The 20940-nt window shown below is 38.9% G+C and overlaps 1 long non-coding RNA gene across 18 annotated transcripts in view; it reads left to right on the top strand.

Moving 5' to 3' along the window:
- Positions 1–20940, top strand: part of LOC121674611 — a 119860-nt gene that overhangs the window by 73156 nt on the left and 25764 nt on the right. Inside the window, exon 1 of one of the 18 annotated variants that reach the window (XR_006019713.1) lies at positions 1319–1588. The exons of the other annotated variants lie outside the window; for them this stretch is intronic. This is a non-coding gene — a long non-coding RNA (uncharacterized LOC121674611). Of the gene's footprint in view, positions 1–1318; positions 1589–20940 lie in introns of those variants that run through there. 18 annotated transcript variants of the gene reach the window in all.

Genomic DNA, 20940 nt, shown 5'->3' on the forward strand with positions numbered 1-20940 from the left:
GAAGCTGAGCATGCACTGGAATGTTATTTTTATTATGATGCTATTCTCTCAAATATATCACAACAACAACCACAAGATTAAGAAAACACATTGTGGACAGTGCTTTTTTTTTGTGTTGCCTCTGACTGGGCTCGACGTCTTCAGTTTTCAAGGCCATGAATTGGAATGTTTCAGAAACACTAGACTAATTCAAAATTCAAACAACTTTCAAAAGATGAATAAACATATTTGATCAGATCATCCTGTACTCCTGAGGGTTCTCTTTTCCTCCCTCAGAACTCTGCAGTCATCCAGTCAAAGGTACAGCCTGTACACACCATTACAGCCCACTGTAAATGCAGAGAGCTGGGCTGCCTCTGGGGTGTTTGCATGTCTCAGTGTGATGGATCTCTTTGGGCACTGACTACAGGCAGTGGTCTGCAGTGCTCTAGCACTGTGCTTTGAAAGTCTGGTGCTGTATTGTTTGTAAATGAAGCCTTTTGTTAGATGAGATTTACAGACATGTTTGGGCAAATAAAACATCTAATTTGAGTGATCTAATTGCTGACTCTAAAATGCTGTTTGCACATTACACTGTTTAATTACTTCAGTCTAGTAGTTGTGTAGCAATGTCTCAATCTGTTATATCTGCCAGAATTAAAGGGGGGAAGAAGGATTTTATTTGGTATCATTCACTGTGCAACAATTGTACAAAGCCTTAAATGGAGAAGCAATGTTTGTCCATTTTAATACTTGTGACAGTGCCACAATAGCATAAAATAAGGAAAAAAATCTGTGCAGCTTCTCTCTAAGGTTTTGTGGTTCTTGACAGCAGTAATATGTAGTCTGAGAATGCAGTTCATAAAATACATGCCAACAAAATACAAAATAGCATAGTCTCTTCATTTTTCCAACACAGCTCTTAAGATAAAATGAAATTGTACGTGAGCATAAAGGGAAGAATAAATGCAATTAGCCACATTGTGCACTCCGCTCTACTTAATTCAAATTGTGAGAGCACAACTTGTATTAGGTTTATATATAGCCCCATATAACTCACAACTCTCAGCAATCCTACCACAGTTACGTACATTCTTTACAAGGGACGCAAAAGTAACAAGGCTGACTATCTTTTCAGAACATCACACTCCCTACTAAACATGTGCTCGCGTGTTTGTAATCTGTTGTCCTCTTGGCAAAGCATGTCTAAGAAATGTGCTGGAGTTGGAACGGTGTCTCTGTATAAAGCTGCACGTCACAGTATTTTTAAATCAAAGACTACCTCACCTTGTGGGGAAAAATACAGATCATTACTGCAGTATTTTTCCTTTGCTATCTTCTTAGTTAGTTATGAGTATTGGATGTTTGTTTGTTACTTTGATCCTTTCTAATTGTTTGCACTTGTGGGAACCTGTATCTTCTGCAAAGGTTTCATGAGGCATCGTGCAGTGCCTCAAAGTTTACTGGGTTTGATTAGGAGGAGGAGCACTGATTCTTTAGGGAATGCTTTCTTGGGAAGCAGTATCTCACACAGGCCACGAAGCAATGAAACAGGATTTGCCTGGAGTGCCCTTTTGCTGTCATCTGCCATTTAATGTGATCACCACTGGTAAGCACCAAGATAGCCAAAGAGAAGTAGCTCTTTTTTAACACTGAGTTGGGCCTTGGTGTCACACCCTTCTCTGTACAACTGACTTCTGCTACTCCGTGGGAACTTCGGATATGAGACTATGAATGCTGAGGCAACACTGTTATTTATATGTTTAAGAGTGCCATGTGGTTTGTTTTGAAAGAACTCCATGTGTAAGGTAAGCATCTGACCTTTCTGTAATTTCTCAAACCTTGACTTTCTTCCCCTCCTTCCCAAACCTCATCTGTTCACAGCAGATATCCTAGTCTTTGCTACAAGTCACAGCCTGTGTTTGTTTCTGAGGGATCTTTCCTGTGTTGCAAGACAAGAACTAGCAGAGATGTAAGCACTGAAGTATATTCCCTGAAGCTTCTCTAAAATGTTTATGCCGGTGGCAAAGATCCTGTTTGAGATTTCAGCACAATAGAGTTGAATGCAAGAGCTGCAGGCGACTGCTGCGCACTCTGCTGACATTCACTTGCCTGCAGTGGTTGGAGGAAGAGACAAGTCCCAATGCACTTGGTTTCTGCTCCTAAGTTGTCAGACACTAGTCTTCTGTCTTTGTTAGGCTCTGCTCTTAAACTGAAACTACTTCTTGTTCAGATTACTTGGGCTGCACCTCAGGTCGCAGACACAGAGGCACGTCTGAGTCAATGATTTGACTTTCTGCATATATCTAAATCTCTTCTAACTCTCCCCTGCATGAATCATCTCTTAACCTGTGTTCGAGGGGTACTTCCAGTTTGAGTTGGCTGGTCAGCCCATGGGAACAAACTAATGTTTGAGTTGGCACAGTTACCAGCTACTGGTGTGACCACTCCATTCCATATATTATCCACATTTGTTCCTTCTAAGTTGTTTTTGACAGTTGTGGATGGGCTTGGATCTAGAAGTAAAATATGTGCTGGTCATGTTGCCTCTTCATTTCACTTCTAAATAATTTTTGAAAGCTGTATAAGTTTTTGATTGGCAGTGAAGCTGAAGAAATTAAAATCCCAAATCAGACCATGACTTTTCAGACATGGAAATACTGCTGTCTTGGTTCTTATTCTATTAAAGACTTGGAGATTCTTTGCAATATTAATTCTGATAAAGATTTAAACTACAGTATTGATTTTGGAGTTTATTATTTCTTATGTACTTACACTTTGGTAGGACTCTTTCATTATCACACCCATAGACTCTTGCTATTGCAGGGAATTATGGTCAACTACATTTATTTTTATTGCAGTATTAGGACTATTCTGATTGGCTAAACATACTACAAACCCCCACTATTGCTCTTTGAATGAGAATTAGTTTTAAAGTCTCCTACTGTTTGTGAAATGCTTTTGCTATTCTACTGAGCATAATTTTAGTAAATCTCCTCTTTGTCTCTTGAGACTTTAATAATGAACTAAGATATTTTCCACTCTGACTAGGTTAATTTTGAAGACTCATATCCATTATTAGCAGTTCTGCTGTAACTCTGGTGGTGTAAAAAGAAAGTAGGTATCAGAAACTCTTCCTTTAAATGTTTTTTTAAGAGGTACCACTAATGAGTAGAACAGTTTGGACAGAATATAAACTTCTTTGTCTTTAATACTTACTGCCTTTTATCTTCTCCCCAGCTATTTTTGAAACTTCAAAATTTTCTAGTTTTTCTCTTTTATTTTATTCTGTGCTCCTTCTATTCTTTTACATCCAAAGAATCCAAATTCTCCATAGCAGTTGCTTTCACAAACTCAAAATTTGGGGATTTGAGGTAGGTTCTGAAATTGCTTAGACATTCAGCCACATCCATCAAGAGAATGAAAGCAACACTAGTAGTAGTAGTGGTACTATTCATGACTTGTCATTCCATGTCTTAGATGAATCAAGTTTGAGAAGGTGTTTACAACAGATTTATGAAAAAGAAATGTTGAGCAAAAGAACACATTTAATTGCAAATGTTGCAGAAAATTTCCAAAAAATTAGGTGTTTAGTTTTACTTAATTAGTCCCTGTGTAAACACATATCTCTTCCATTTCCTATAAATAGGTTGCCTTCCTGATTAAATTATTAGTATTGAGTAAAAACAGGAGAGAAAGGGGAACAAGCAGTGACTGATATAGGACAATTCACAGATGTTTATTTTGCTCATTCATGAAGCAGTTTCAATCTGATGATATATTTTTAAAAAGTTTTGATCAGTTTAGTGGGCTTATGTGATAAACCAGGCTAAATTCAATAATCACATTAAAAAATAGGGGAAGTTTGACTGGATTTCCTTATTAGCTGTTTTGTTTGGGTTTTGGTTTCTTTGGGGGGGCGGGGGTTGGTTTTCTTTAGGAAATGTAGGGTTTATGACATATGGAATGATGGCTTAAGAATGTTGGATCATAAATTTTTCAGTTTTATAGACTTTATAGAATTTTTTATCAATTTAATTTAACTAGCATTACTTGCTTCTTAGCATAAAGGTGGCAAAACATACATAGATTGGGATAAATACAATAACTGTTCAAGCATTGATTCTGAAGTTGTGTAACTAGTATATTTAGCTGCATAACTACCATTAAAATAAATACGGTATTTCATAAGTGTGTTGTTACATGGGTCAGGCCAATATTCCACAAGAACTGCCACTCTGACTCAGGGCAGAGGTTAAGTTATACGATTTAGGGTTTTGTGGATTGAATCTTATACTGTTGAAATCAGGTACCTTTCTCTTCTTGGCTTTCTTACAAGTAGGTCCCAGGTTTGCATCAACTTATTAAATGTGGATACTGGTCATGAACAATGTAGGTTTTTCTGTGGAAAGACAAACCTGGTACTAATAATTGGGCATTTTATACAAAATTACAAACAAATGTGTCCAAGACTGAAATGTCTTGAAAAGATTTTGCTTTTGACAGCTTGAATTATACCCTCTGTATGCATTTTAAAATCAGGGAGCAAAAAGATAGCAGGCCTCACCTCTCAGAACTTGTCAGTGCTGGTCCCTAATCTGTCAGGGGCGTGGTGGTGTGAAAATGTACCGTGAGCTAAGGACTACATTGGAAATATATTGGTGGTAATGCACACAGTGTGTCAGCGGTCCTCAGTCACCAGTTGTGCTGTTTACATATTCCTATTTCCCATCTTGAATATTCATAAGATAGGCTGGCATTATTAGAGGGACCTAAAAAGAGGGGAAGGAATGAAAAAGAGAGAGCCATCTAGTTTCGATTTTGAAATTAGTACCAGAAGAGAATTAAAATTTGGTGCTTAAAAATATACACAGCTATTGAATTCCTGTATTGAATCATAGTTGATATTTAGAATGGAAAGAATAAATTGGGGTCTCAAGAGTCAATTAGACTCCATAAAAGACAATTTTAGGGGAAGAAATTATATTTATAATATGCGATTAGGAGGAATTTTTTTTTACACTGATAAACTAGTGAATTCTGCAGTTTTCAAACTAAGAAAGTTGACAGCGATTAAAAACTGGAAAATTTGGTGAATGACAGGAGGCTAAAATGCCTAGTGGACAGGAGAGAAAACGTTAATCTAAGTGATGCTGTGAGGTTTTTCCATTCTAATATATCCAACCTCTTTTTAATTTATCAATAAAAATATGTATGTTAAGGCATCTTTTAGGGAAGGAATGTGATGTGGACCGCAGAGGTACAAAGCTCCTGCAAACACCTATAGAAAGTGTCTGGAAATAACTGTACAAAAACCAACCAACCAACTGACCAAAAATCCTTTGTGACTTTGTTCTCCTCAAAATAATAGGGAAGTAATTTTTAGAATAATGTTTAAGCTATTACTTGATATTTGTTAAACTCTTTCTAGAATTACTCAATGTTTTATAATCCTTTCTTTCATAAGGGATAAGCGTTCACAATTTCTATATACTACAGTCAAATTCACCATCCCTTTTGATTTTGTGTATTATAATGAGCACATAGTACATATAAAGGCAGAATCTATTTTCCCAGACTTTGACTCTTGAACTAAAAGTTTCTTCTGTACCAGGACCAACATTTGGAGCCTGTTCAGGTGACATTGTCTAACTCTGTTTAAGTCTTCCTTTTAGCTGATAAATTATCAATAAGGCCATTTTCAGTGTTTTATTTTTGTGCTTATTTTAGAGAAATGTCTAGAGGAAAAATCCATACGTAGGCCTTTCCTGTACAGCATTGCAATTTCTTGTATATTTCTCAGAGTTAAAAATCAAAAAGATGAACATTCTAAACTTACCTACAGTGTACACTGCATGCTAAAGAAGTCGTGTGTTTTTTTTTCTTTCATGGACTCATTTTATTAAGTGACTATTACTACCTGCTTTTTTATCCAGATTTTCCTTTGTTTTGGGAGGAAAAACTTAACAGCAGTTCTTTCCTTTTCATGACTTCTGTCACTGGGAGTCTTTCTCCTTTAAGAGTGTGAGACAATCATTTTAGAGATTGCTTGATGTTTCGAGAAGATTTTGCCAAGTAGGGTCTGATGTCTTGCAACATGACCTAGTTCTAATTAATTTTGTGCATTTGGGACTCAGCATTGGAGGGTGGAGTTGAATCCTGCAGACGTGGGTGGAAGGCACTCATCATCTCTGCAACACAGAGGTGCAGGAGAGAGGACTGTTTGCCGTGAAGATTACTCTGGTAGTGGTTTGCTGGTCATTCAGCCTCCAAAGGTCTTGCTGTCCCCAAGCTGTCTGTTTGCTTCCTCTTGAAGCTGCTCGTGTCTTAGCTGCTGTGCTTGTGCTGCTGCTGGGTACCAACGCTCCTTTAATTGTCCTCTTGACTTTCACTAAGTAAAATTGGTGAGCAAAATGGTTTTGGCTGTGAGACCTAAGGTCTCACAAATTTCCTGGTGAGCAACACTGGTTTTTACACAGCTGGCTTGTATCCGTGGCTGGTCTAAGCTGCAGAACTGAGGGAGGGATTCAGCTTTGCTATCTTTAACCATACACAAGTTTGCTGACTCAGGTGCTTCTATATTAAGTGTGGAGAGAGACAGGCACGCACTTCTAGTGCCATGCTAAGATAAGAGGAATGAATCACCTTTCAACATGCCAGCCTGATGCACGGTCAGCACTGATGTTTAGCTGCTGAATGAATGAAGTTTTGTAGGAGGACTCTTGTAAAGAAGGCTGTGTTCTGCAGAAGTCTGCAGCAAAGTCAGCGTGCAAGTTAGCTCTGGTTTTCTTTTATTCTCCATGTAACTGTTTGTTTTTGATTGGAATGACAACACCAAAAAGTGCAAGTAAATCTTGGCATATGTTTGCCATCAGGTGACTTAAATGTGCCCCCCTCATCTTTCATGCTTTGGCACATAAACAGAAAGAGCAAAGTAATAGGTCAGAAAGTTAACTATTAGCCAAGTTTCAAATCTTGCTGATGAGTGATGGTGTTTCACTGGCCTGGCAGCTCTCTCGTGGTGCTGGTGAAGCAGGTGTTTTAAGCCAGTCATCAGTATCAGATACAGCTTTTAAATAAACTCATCTATCATGAGTATTCATGTTTGGGCAGCAGTTGCCCAGCTGTGCTTAGACTGTGACACTGAGCATGTCAAGTGTCACCTTGCACAGACAAGCTTAGGAAAATGTTTCCCCAGGGTTGTTAATATCCTCGCCAATGTGAGTCAACAGACATCTTCTGACAAAGTGTGGGCAGAGAGTGGGGGAGGAAAATGCACTGCATGAACTAATATAAATTCAGGCTGTGCAAAATCCCTATGGGCTCCAAGGCAGAACCAGTGTTTGAGGAGGATTGCAGGTAGTCCTGTGGTGATGGAGGATGAGAGGGATTCACATCTGACCAGGTATAAAGGGTTTAGCAGATCAAATGCTTTGCTTCTGTCAAACAAAAACAAAAAAAGGGCTTCTTATTAAGAAACTACTTAATGAAGAAGCAGAGAGAACAGAAACATTAGCATTGAACCTCTGCCCCCTCACGTGGGGTTTTGAGCCTGTGTGTGTTCTTGCTTTATCTCTTCAGAACAGACACGGGTTTTTTTCAGAGAAAAACTCTGGAGATGAGCACTGACTACATTAAAATGTCATCTCACAGAGCAGGGGCTTTAAAATGGGATTTTAACAGAGTATTGCCCAAGAAGGCCCTGAATAGTAAGCCGAGATATAATGCAAAAGGAGACCATCTTACTTAAATGAAATGGGTTTCATTAGCAAACCTCTAAACACACTAGATATGGGTAGACTGAAGTTACATGTAGTATTCTCAAGCTGGGTTGTCCTAGTAGGTCATTTTGAGTTTTCTGCTCCAGGTTCACACTTAATGTGAAGTTTTCAGAATCACTGTAGCCTTAGAAGATGAAATATTCTTGAGGGGGAAATATATAGTCTTCTAATTTAAAGGGAAGTATGTCTTATTGGTGTTAAAATATAAAGATCAAATTATCATGGAGGTGATAAAAGTGGCATCAAGTTAAATAAACCTGGGTCTTCAGTCAAACTTTCATTTAAACAGTTTGTATCTCGATGAATCTCATGCATTGTACTTCTGATCAGTTTTTGTGAGGGTTTTTTTGCACATAAACAGAAACCTCTGCAGTAGCTGCAAAAGCGGGTATCACCTGTATTGCTCTGGTTTCCAAACTGTTGCCTGTGGAGGCACTTGTTTCTTTCTGTTTTCTCCCACAGACTGTGTGTCCTGGGTTTATTTAAAGCTTTTGTACTGTAACGTTCATGTTGCTAGGGATGTGGAAAATGTGAGGTTTAGGGGAAGGAAGAAAAGCATTACACTACTTTACCAAGTGTGCCATGCTGTACAGAGGTAAATGTGCTTAGCTATCATCAGAAAAAGATTCCTTGTGCCAAATTTTTTAAGTGAAAATCCAAAACTGTACTTTGAACTTGTCTGCAGCCCTCTTTTATAGCCATTTGTCTGCTTTTCTTCTAGGTGGGTTTTTTCCTTAGAATTTGTGGATTTTTAATTTTTTAAAATTTTTTTATGCTGGTGTTGCCTTTTCCTGGTCTTAGAATTAAGAGCCAGACACGGTTAAGGGAAAAAGGGGTTTTTACCTCGGTATTTATTTAATGATCCTTGAAGGTGCACCACTTTGCCAAGGTGGAATGCACCAAAATGCACACACATGATAAATCATGTATACAATTTATAGGGCTTGCAAATTAGCAGATCTATCAAAGATTCCCCAATGAGAGGCTCGAATGAACCCCCCCATCCCTAGGAATTCCCCCCTGGATGGTCCTGTCTTAATTTACAGGATGTGTTCTAGAAAAGGCCTTGGTTTCTCAGGATGGCATAGGGCTTTCTGGCCTCCAGCTGCGAGGCCTCCAGGATGTTTGGTCTCCTGGCTTAACAGCATATTGGGTCTAAGCTAAGTTATCAGACTTAAGGAATTACAAGTATGCATGCTAAAAGCACTGGGGATACATAAAAGCTATATAAAAGTGTATATAAAAAGTATATAAAAGAAAATGCAAAAAATCATCATGGCATCACTGGAATATTTGCTCTATTATCTCCTTTCCATATGAGTATTTGCATGAAATATATAGGCCTGTATCTCTGAAATACACTGGGACCATTTAGGTCAGATGACAAGCAGTAAAGTTGTCCCCGGAACTGAAATACAAATTTGGCTTCAGATTGCAAAATATTCTCAGAATAACACTCCCTAGAGTTTAAAGCATATGCTAATACATTCATATTAATTTGAATGGCAAGCCCTATTTCTGTCTTTGGGCTGAGACTTAAACCAATAACATGGCTAGGGGATTATTGTTAGTTGAAGAAAAAGTATTATCTCCAGTTACACAGAAGACTGAGAACTGTGAAATCTAGAGGAAAAAGCTCAGTAGAAGTATCATTTTGGAACAAAAGGGGAACAAGAAGAAAAAAAGCCATGAGCAATATTCATGTATTCTATGCATAATGCCACATATTCTGTTGGCTTCTAAAGTCTTTCTCATATTCCTGCTGTTCCATAGCTTTCTCTTATCCATATGGGTGAGATACTCTGATGTTGCCTAACTGCAGCTATCAGTTTTGATTTACTGATTTCACCAGATGTCAGACAGCTGAGAAGCTAGCTCACGTTATCTGTCTGAAAGTCTCTGTGGGTGAATGACTTCCATGGACTTCAGAGAAGATCAAACCTGTACCTGGTGGAGAGGCTGTAGAACAGAAGACACAGTTCTTGTTTCCTGCTTGTGCAAGCAAGGCCTATTTCCATCGGATTAGATGGATTAGAAGTTCCCTGAAGCTGCAAATGAAATGAGACTCAAAAGCACCTATTTAGTAACAACATAGCTAATGGATAATTCAAAGTATGACAGAGGTCAATAAAGGGTGAATTCTAATTGCACAGTCCCAAGGAAATAACAACCTTTTGTGATAAATGCTCAAAGAAAGCACAGAGAAATAAGTTGCTTGCATGTCTTCTTAGATATTAAGATCTTTTATTGAAAGTGTAAACACTGTAGATAAGTGTAGTTGGTATAATTGAAACAGCAGAGGGGACAAATTTTGTTTTAAAGAATTGGCAGTGATACAAATTGTTCAACCCTCAACGTTTAGAAGCTCCTGAAATTGGCTTAAAAATGAGACTTGACAAATAATCACTGTTTTCTTACATTTTCTTTCTGAGCCATTAGATATGGGTCACATTTTGTTTTCCCAGTTATATAATCCCTGGACTCTAGTCCTAGTAGCTTGAAAAATACCTGTTATTGTCTGCCTGGCAATGAAACTGTGAGAGCTAACAATAGCCTGAAAGTGACACTGAGTCTTAAAAATACAGGATCAAATTTTGCAGTTTGTCAAACAAAACTTGTTCAAATCTATGGGTCTGCAACAGAGCTGCTGGTTAAAAAGGGGGGGAAATATAGTTTGATAGCTGGAAGCTGAATCTGATGCTTAGAAACAGAGGTATAAGGGGAGATTTCAGTTAGCTTTCAGCTGCAGCCTGCCTACAGCCCATCTAATCCAGTAGCTGCTAATTCATTAGGATAACCTCTGAGAGGATTAGTCTGTATGAGCCTGTACAATGGCCAGGAGTGGCACTTGGTGCCGCGGTGCTGCCTGCCAACGAAGACAGAGTGACTGCAGCTGGGGCGGGTTTCCAGGGCATCCCGGGTGCTGGGGCTGCCGTCCTGGCACAGAGCCGATCAGGCTTCCCTTTGTCTCCACAAGGGTTGCACGCTGCCAGCATCACTCCAGGGTGAAAAGCCTGGTACTGGGCCCTCCACAGAATGTGGTAGCAGAGTAAATGGCTGGGAGGCACCTGCTCACTCCTTTTGCACGCCAGCTCCACTGAGGATGGGTATCTCCTCTCGTCCCTCCGTTCCCTCCCACATCTGACCCCTTTTTTTTTTTCCCTGTTAAATTTGATTTAATCCTTCCAACATTTGTCCCAGCTTTTGGGGACTTGTGATAGATGGGAATGAAAAGACAGCTTTCTGATTGCAGCTAATCCTGGCGCAGAACATGGAATGGGTAATTAAGTGGGAGCCGCTGGGTGAGCGCTGGGCAGGTGGCTGAGAAGCCTCTTCATGCACAGGCCAAGTCCCACCTGAACTGTGTGGAAAAGGCAAGGATGTGCATTTGCAACAATCTCTTTGCACGTCCTGGGCTAGATATTCTGCTCCCTGGGCATGTAGGTGGATTTCTCCTGACACAATTAAAATTTGATCCAACTTCTTCAAACCTAATTTCTTTAACTGTTTGAAGCCCCTGCATTCTGCTCTCCCTGAGTCTATTCCACACTCTTTTGGATAGATGTAAGATCACTGCATTTCTGAACAATATTTCTGCCACTTTGTTGTGTCAGAAAGTGGCTGTTAAAGCTGATGAAGTGGCTGGCCCAAAGTTGCAGGCAGCCTGAGGCAAGCACCCCATTTCTCTCCAGCTGTGTTGCTTTTCTCCTGTTCCCCTTGTACAGGATAGCAGAGGGCCTGCAGACATGAGGCTCCTTTCATGGCTTCTGTACCAGCACCACTTCATCCTTGTCTTCAGTATAGCCAAGTCACTGAGCCAGCCATTGCTCCATCTCCTCCAGGCTGTTGTTGGCTATTTAGTGCTTCACCAAGGGTACAGAGACAGCAGCTGGCTACTGATGTAGATGGGAATAAATTTCCAAAACAGAGATGGAGGAAGATAAAGGACATAGTGGCATTTCTTTGTCAGTGGCAGCTGGCAAACTGTAAAGAGGACTGAGGTTTTGAAGGGCACTCAAATCCATGGATTGTGGTTATCCGTTGGGACATGGTGATAAAATGGGGAGCAGAGGGAACTCTGATAAACTGGCTTGAATGGGCATCATGGCAGGCAGACTGTAGGGATGAGAAGCAAATAAGTGCTGAGGGAGAAAAATGGGCAAGGAGATGCTCATGAACTCTGAGAACAAAGTGAGAAAGGCAGGCTTTGAAGATCAAATATACTGATGGTTTAAATCTGTCCAAGCTGAGAGGTAAAGCCCTTTCACAGATGTTAACAGCTCTTCCAAAATTCAGTCTAGTAGGACAGAAGGGACTTTCAAGTGAAATGAGTAAGTGGCTGAGTACTCCTCTGATTCCAGTGCTTGTCTCTATTTTGAAGCTAATAGTAGTAAAGCTCAAGAGGGAAGGTTTTCAATCAAGTAATTGTTCTATTAATTGCGATGCACATTTAAGTGCCAGGGGCTGGTGCTGACTGCAGAGAGTTGCAAAAATTCAGTGTGCTGAGAGGAACCATACAATGAGAGGTAGATGCCTGGTGAAAATTTAACTTTTCCTGTCTTCTATAGTGCCTTGTAAATTAGGTATAGCAAACAACATCATTTCTCATAAAATATTCCTGTCAAGATATTGCTCCTCATAAATCATCAGAGAAGGTGACAAACAAGTGCTTGTGCTGCTAAGACAGGCTGCACAGGTCCTGCTTAAGGAAAGATTACTCTGAAACCTCTTGATGTCTTTGGGAAGCTTCAGGTTTTTGCATCTTGTGCAGTAAAGGCAGAGTGTTTTGGGGGTACACTCTTGTATAAAGTCATCGGCCTTCTCAGTTCACCCTGGTGAACTGGTGGGGATCTGGTGTTGGGATCTGTATGCTACAGCTGTGCCTTCAGCATGGCTCTGGCAGGAGTCTCTGGCTCTACTCAGATTCCTTCCATTCACCAATGCCCTTTTCCTCCTCTGGAAGAGTAGGTGAGTGCAGAAACAAGCTCTCTTTGCCTTCAGTCCAGCCTTTCCTTAGTTGTCAGCCCTGTGAAATCCATAAACAAAATATTGCCCCCTGATTTCAAACCTGCTTTGTGCAGCACAACGGCAGACACCCTTGATGCAAGATGTTTTAGCTTCAGCTAATAATTCTGCTCCATTGATTTTCACATTTGATTTGGGGAGAAGCACTGGCTGCACTACATGTATTGTCTAGCTCCCATCAAGAACAGTGAGAACGCTGGTGCACAGCAGCAGTGGCTGCTGTGCCTTGTGCTTTTATACTATTCTTTATTAACAATAATAAATTAATAATAAATTCATTTTTAGTAAAGAAAATAAATCTGGTAGGGCCCTGTTAATGGGTTTTCAATGGCCTTATAAAGCAGGGCATATGTTGCTTGAATTCTTCCCACTCCAGCCCTTTCCAGCTCTTTCCCTAAGCTGTAGTAGTAATTATCTGTTTGGGGTGCCTGTGATATTCATAACATGAATGCACTTTCCATAGAGAAGAGCTCTCTCACCTCCCAGCAGGATAAACCCAGGACTGAAGTGCCTTGACCACTGTCACAAGGTTGACCATCCAGGAACAATCGATTTCTAAATGTGCTTGAACCTTGCATGACCTGAATTATAGCAGCAAATATTACAAGCTGGGACATCTGGTGGACAATAAAACTTTTTTTAATTTGTTTTTACATGAAGCAGCTGTATTTGAGCAGATGACCAGGGGCTGTGCAATCAAAGTGTGAATAGCTGAATTAGCAAATTATATTGGGCTTCTTAAGCACTTATTTGAATGCTGCATGCTCTTTTTAAATTTTGCTTTATTAACATCTACCAAAAATGCAGCAGTGTTGGCATTATGGTTATTAGTGACTTATTTGCTTCATTAAAATTTACAGCACGTTTTACATTCACCATCTGGGACAGCTTCTCCCATGTTTAGGGTTAAAATGTAACTTAAATCCAGGCCTAATAGTTTAAAATAAAAGATTTTATAGATAAAACTCTTTTATTTTGATGTCAGTGTTACCTCTTTTTGCTAGTGTGCAAACAGAATTCTATTCTGCTCAGTTACTGTGGTACAACTTAGTGCTAGGATACAGAAAAATATTTCTGCTTTAAATAAAAGATGTTGTACATAAGAAAAAGCTTGATCATGCTATTACTTGACAGCTGCAGCTTATGGAGTATGGCTGGGGTGGGAATTAGACTACTCAGAGAGACTTCAGACTAAGGGACTTTCTGGGTCACTGAGCCTAAACCTCTGCTATTGCAAGTAACTACCTTGGATAATCCCTTTCCAAAGAACTGGAGCAAGAATAAGCAGTGCAAGAGCGAATATGGTGAGAAGCAGCAAATAGGAGCACCCGCTCATACCTGTGGAGGGCTGGGAGCCCTTGGCACAAGAGCACTCTGCACTCCCTTGGAGGAGAGAGGCCTGAGGCCAAAAAGACTCTCCCCAGAGATCAACAACCTTCCTCGGGTCATGGTGACAAAGTGAACCACCCCCAGCATGCCTTGTTCCTATACAGTAATAGCCTTTACCCAGCTGGCTAGTTGGTTCCTACCCCACCCCCTGCCTTTCCCATAAAAGGCCCCTGTTTCTGCCCCTAAGCAGGGAGTCTTGTCTGTGGCCTTTCCTTCCCAGGGGCTGCTGGACAATAAAGGCTACCTCTGTGGAATTGCCAAATGAGGCTCCTGTCTCTCTGTCCCCGGGTTCGCCTTGGGTGATTTCACAAAGAGCTGAATCACAAGAGCTGGAGTCACTTGTAGCAGAGAAGTTTCTACACTTGCTGAAATCCCCTGCTGCCCAGGGAGGCCTGCCACTGCCCCTGGAAGAGCTGTTCTTTGCAGGACACTCTCTCTAGGAAGGTCGTGGCACACCAGTGCTGACCAGCAGCAGACCCCCTGTGATACTGAACCCGAGCTAATGTTTCCAGATTTGTGTTGCCTTGCTCCTAATCATTTTGAAGTCAGAGTATGTTTTCACTTAATTGCACATGCATAGCTTTTAATTATTCCTCCCTTTTCCTGCTTTGCTTTACTGTTGAGCAGTGAGGATGGGAAACCCATTTTCTTATTTATTCAGGCTGGGAATGTGGAAAGGATGTGTGGTGAGAGGGCAAAAAGAAGGGAGAGGGAAAGGAACATTTGATATACTAGTACTAAGAACTGGTACTAAGAGTGTCTTCCCCACTCTTTTGAGTCTGAAAAAAAATCAAATTCGAAATTCAAAAGAAAAAATTTTTTTTATTACTCCTTGGGAGTCCAAGCATTGAAAAATGCATTCACTGTTTTTTCCCCTCCTTTTTATTCTCCCATCCCTCACCTTTTTTTTCTGCAAAGAAGACATCTGTTCTCCACAAAATAAAAATTTGAAGTGAGCAAAAAAAATATTAAAAATTGGAGTCCTTAGCAGCTCTATGAGCCCACGGGCCCCCATTGGGTCATAAATGTGGGAGCTACAGACACATTTGGGTATCTCAGGATCTTATGGGTTTACATGTGCTCTTGTGACTTTTCCCTCATTTCATCTGGTATTTAGATGTGCTGGAAGAATGACGATAGCCTGGACATCATGGGAAGTCCACACCCTTGTGTATTTGTGATTTCATACTGGTGCCTTCTCATGAGGAATATTTGGAGATCCTTTAGATTTAAGCATTCTCCTAGAAATGCAGTTATGTGAGTTGCCTTTTCTGCCTCATCTGCTATGGCTCTCTAGGCTTCAGTGTGAACTTCATGCTGCCTCTTTTCTTCTTTAAAGCCATTGTATCTAACAGATGGGGGTTTTTTTTTTCATTTTTTCTGTTTTGTCTTGCATATCTTCAATTAATTGTTTATAAGAGGAGCTGCCCAGAACTACCTTAGAAGGGAGAACACGATGAATGCAATTGATTAATAATAATCTGATCAAAATTGCTGAAGCTTTTCTCTTTGAAGTGATTTCCTGTCTTACTACCCTTTAAAATTCTCTTACGAGTATATAGTGAATAAACAGGAACAATGTGTGTAAAATACATATAACACTGATTGTGGTGCATGAATTTAAATGGAGAGCAGGTTTCAAATGTAACTTCAACTTTTCTACCGTTTGAATAGATTGGATTCAGTTGGAAAATGGATACAGAGATTTTTTTGTTTGTTTTTTCCAACTGTATACATATTTGCATATATTTAATTCTCCAGTTATAATACTTGGTTACTCCCACTACCTGCAGATGTGTCAGAGCTATTGCTGCTTCTTTACTTCTCTGTAATTTTTATTGACTCTAAATGATTATAAATTCAATATTCTGCTTTTAAAAACTTTTCTTTTGATGAAATAAATGTCAACCCTCTTTCAGCTTCTTGGTAGATGTGCTTTGTCTCTGCTTTTCCTCTTTTTAGACTGCTAAAGGTGATTCTTAAGATCCTGAGATGAGTGGAAAGCACTACTGTTTTGGGGTTTTTTACCATACTTGTAATCTTCTACATGTGTTTCTTGCCTTTGTCTTGAAGGTTTCTTGGCTTCTCTCACAAATGAGTTTCTCGTATTCCTGTTTACTGCTCTGTTTTAAAATGTTTTTTGTTCTACCCATTCCTTTCTCTTTTTACTTCTACCTACCCACAGTCTTTTTTGCTTCTCAGTGACTGGAATTAGAGCATGCAAAAGCCACCACCCTTGTTTTCCTACTTCTGTTTTTTTTACAAATACTTTAATGCAATAGACTTGGCAAACGAGGGGTTTTGTGTGCTGAGTTTGTTTGTGAGTGGGGTTGTTTCTCTTATGCTGTGTTAGTCTGTGTGTTATCAGTTTATGGTTGAGCTGCTCAGGAGGTCTAAGCCCTCTCATGAATAATAAAAAAAAAGATGAAAAAGAGTTGTTATTACAAAATTATCTTTAAAATCCTGATGAAGATTTGATTTTTGGACATGCTAGTCTTGGATAATGGACAACAGGTGTGTGAAGATAAATGAAGTTTTGTTTGTGTGTGATGTGAAGCACTACAGATTGATAGATCAATACTTAGATGCAGTTACAGGCAGAGATGAATGCTAAATTAAATATAGGTTCCTGAGGGCTATAACACAGATGTTGCATTATGGAAATGTAGTTCTAATACATTGGCCTACCTTCTGTATTCTTTAAAGCAATATTGCTAAGCATATCTGTTTTAAAGGTCTGTCTTTCCCAGGCATGGGCAACAATCCTATGTCAGTTTTATGCCTCATAATCTGAGCCTCTGCCTTCAGTCAGCAAGAACTGAAATTTTTCTGACTGCAGTTGAGTTATACAACATCTTATTGCACAAGGGGATGGACAGTTCCCATGTAATATCTGTTTTGAAACAGTTATTAGAAGACTGGAAGCCATAAAAAAAGGGGGAAGAACATCCAAAAAAGGGAAGGACATAGAAAGTCACAATCTTTAGTAAAACTTTTGCAAGTATTCTTTTTCAAAGTGAAATAGTTCCATGTGCCTGGTTTATACCTGTTCTTGTTATTCATGGAACAAAAACCAAAGGTACTTCCCATCTAGATGATTTTAAATATGAGTTTTAAAAAAACTCCGAACAAAAGAAAAAAAGACAAAAAAACCCAACCACAAGAAACATAAAGACTGAAGCTCTCAGTTAGCATAAACTGTCATTCCATCACTGGGATTTGGCAAATTAGGTACTCGATAGAAGGAATCTGGGTTGGAGTGCAGTAAATGGAGTAAATCATGCAGTTGCTAAGCTGGCAGGGAAAATGGTCTCATCTTGATTTCTCTGTTCCTAAAATTCTTGTAATAGAGATCAGAGCCAATATACAGTGGTATCTTTTCTTAATACAAAATTTACAGTCATAAAACAATCTGGATGAGAGACTACAGTAGAATATGAATTTTCAGTTTCATATATAAATAATCCCATCTCTTTTGATTATTTAAGCAAATGTTTAAATTTCAGTGTGTGATCCCATTGATCTCCCATTGAAAAATTATGCACATATGTTAGATGTTCATTGAATAATCAATGTTATTTGAGAAACAATTGTTTTTATCTTTGTCTTTTAGTATTTGTAATCCTATGAACTCTGTCACTGTTTGCAAGTTCTGACTTTGAATACCTGAATATGGCAGAAATCTCAAATATGGGCTTTACATCGGAGTATATGGTGTCCAAAGGCTCCGACATCATCCATCCATCTATCTATCTATCTAATCTATCTAATCTATCATTTTATCTATCTATTTATCCTCATGTGTGACTGTTTTCTTTGTCAAGTTCATCCCCCTTCTCTCTGAAGTAATATGTAATCTTTCCACCATAACTCACTTTTCAGTGAAAACTTTCAATTTTTTTTAGGATATAAAGCATACAGAGGTATGAAATTGAGGGGGAATGAGCATTTTATAATTCTTTAATCCCACTTTAGAATTACAGAAAGCACCGACCGATATATGTTGCTCTTCTTCAAAAAGTGTAATATTTATCTGTTGTGTCCCAAACCCCTTAAATTCCATCTTCACATGAACACTAATTTTCAGGACAGGGGAGAAGCAGGAAGGAATGGCCATATGGAAGAAAATCAGATTAGACCTGACCCCTTCTCCTCTAAGTTTGGTGTAGAATAGGAGCCAGAAGATTTCAAGTTGATCTTGGACAAATAATTTTCTTTCTCATTGCTTCTCTTATCTTTCACTTCTTTGTGCTCCCTTTATTTGGACTGTGATTTCTTTGGTGAAGAGATATTGTGTATTAATTTCAGAATGACATATGCAGTGAGGCAAAATTTGTCCTGTCTCACAGGGGACTGCTGAGTGTGCTGTTCTCCTCCTTCACACTCCTGAAAAGTAAATGCATCTTAGTCCTGCCACAACCTTTGGGCACACTCCTTCAGCTGTGACTGTTTTATTACCTTTGAAAGCTCCAATCTGTTTTTTTTAATACACATTTTAAGAAGTCTCTTCAGCTGATGCATTAGTTTATAATTGTTATTAGTTTAAGTAAATTTATTATTAGTTTATTCTCTTTTCTGGATGTTCCAGAGCTGTTCCGATATTGAACAGGTTAAGAAAGAAGTAATGAGTGTCTACTAAATCCAAATACTGAAGAAGCTCATATATTTTACAAAAGAAAAACACTCAATCCCCAGTGCCTTGGAAATCTTATTCTTTTAGAAAGCATCAACAATTTTTATTGATATTTAGAATTCAAATAAGAAAACACCAAGACACAGAGGCTCTTGTGACTGTATCAAAGAAGACCTCAAGAGAAAGGCTGTTCAGAAGTTTGGAGGACTCCAGAAAACAGCAGCCTGCTCTGGGTATGAAGTGAAATTCCAGTTCAAGCCAAGTCAATGAGAATTTTGTGACAAAGAGACAACTAAAAATCACTGTCATCCTTATCCAGGTTTTTTCTTGAAGAAGTATTGGACTTACCAACAGAATGTGTAGTCTGGTGCATAGGGAAAACATATTTGCCTATTAGATCGCCACATTTTTCTTTGCCCTCTCCTCATTGCATGACAGATAGTAACTATTTTCCTGTTATGTTTTTTTCCCCCTTTCTTTCCCCCGTTTTTGTGTTGCTGTAGGGTCTTTAAAATTGGATGGGGGAAAATAAATTGTGAGGTTCTTTGCCATTATTGTAAAATGAAATCTTGGAGAGCTTTATGGGGACTACCTATAAAGAGGGAGTCCATAAAAGAGCTGCTAATGAGACTTTATTAACCTCAGACTATAGAGCATGAAATATTATGGTATAAATAAATGTGGTGCCAGCACCAAGCTGCCTAATAAATGGCATGACAGAGGGGATCATGTGCCTAGGGAGTAATGACATAGAGCATTTCCCGTCTAAGTCACTATTTTAAATTCACCATGGGTTGGCAGTGACTGAAGGCCATTATTATCCAATGACTCTTAAATAGGCTATGTGAAATAAATTGGAGGTCTTGGTTCATTTCCTTAGGGAAAGAGGCCTATGCTCCAGGTGACAGTAATTGTCATCTAAGTTCAAGGCTCAGCACAGGAACTGCACTTGGAAAGGATGTGGCCAAGGAATCAGTCTTTTGCCTCCTGCCTTGTCCCCTTCCTCAGGACTCTACAGCATTGCCATGCTGTGGTCTGAGAGTTAATACGGAGGGTTCTTGCAGAGGCTCATTCTTTGGATAAGCAAAAAGCTTTGTTTCAGACCATTACCAATAATATCCTCTAAGGGCTTCTTTCTGTACCCTGCTCTGATAAATTAATGCTATATTTAATAGTACTCTTGGTACAAATAAATGAGATAACTTATGGAAATATGTATAGCTACGGTGAATATAATGAAGAATGAAGTCCTTTGTAATTACTAAATTAATTTAAAAGGAATAATGATTTATTATAAAGTCTTGCTTGGCAGTAAGGAAGAAGATGTTTGTAAGTCTATTTCTAACTTTTAAGTGGATTCTCATCATCTAGTATAATTAAATGGCATGCTATTAGTTTTTAATAACCTGGGAAAATGAAATTACAATTTTATAAACCATTGACTAATGATTTCTTCAGCAACCTCAAGAGAATTAAATATCTAAACCTATAAGAAAACTAGCTTAAATTTAAAAAGGAAGCAAACAGCAAGGTAAATTCATGAATGGACTCTATTCAAGAAGTAAAATGAAAATATTAGAAAGAAAAGGGAATGTCTTCTCTCCAAACTTGGTGATTTCTTTCTTTTCACTTATGCTCACCTTAGTAATTTATTTTCTTTTTTTTATTTTGAAGTAGTCTATTAGCAAATGGAAGAATGCCAATGGAAGAATGAGGAGGAGTGGATTTGCTAACATTGTCCTCGTGAAGCAAAGTAAACAGAAACAGGTTTAAAACTATTAGTTTGAAATGTCATTGAGTAGGTAGTTTAAAAAAAAAAAAAGAAATTTAAATTTTTCCCAAGTTTGCCCTTGGAGCTTTTTTTTTTTTTTTTTTTTTACAGGGAGTAAGGTTTCATTAAAAGTATCAAGTAGCAGAAATTTGTAGATCACTTGCACTTGTACCATAAAGAAAAGAAAAGACAAGACAAGACAGACAAGACAAGACAAGACAAGACAAGAAAAGAAAAGAAAAGGAAAACAGCACAAGATGTGCAGAACTGTTCATCAAATTTACATGCACCAGTCTGGAAACTGGAAGTGAAATAGTTATACAAGGTGCCATGATGCTCTCTCCTGGTGTCTGGAGTGGGTT

Source organism: Corvus kubaryi, unplaced genomic scaffold, assembly GCF_017639235.1.
Source record: "Corvus kubaryi isolate FWS band 111438036 unplaced genomic scaffold, C.kubaryi_AGA036_p1.0 69, whole genome shotgun sequence".
Classification (NCBI taxonomy): Eukaryota; Metazoa; Chordata; class Aves; order Passeriformes; family Corvidae; genus Corvus; species Corvus kubaryi.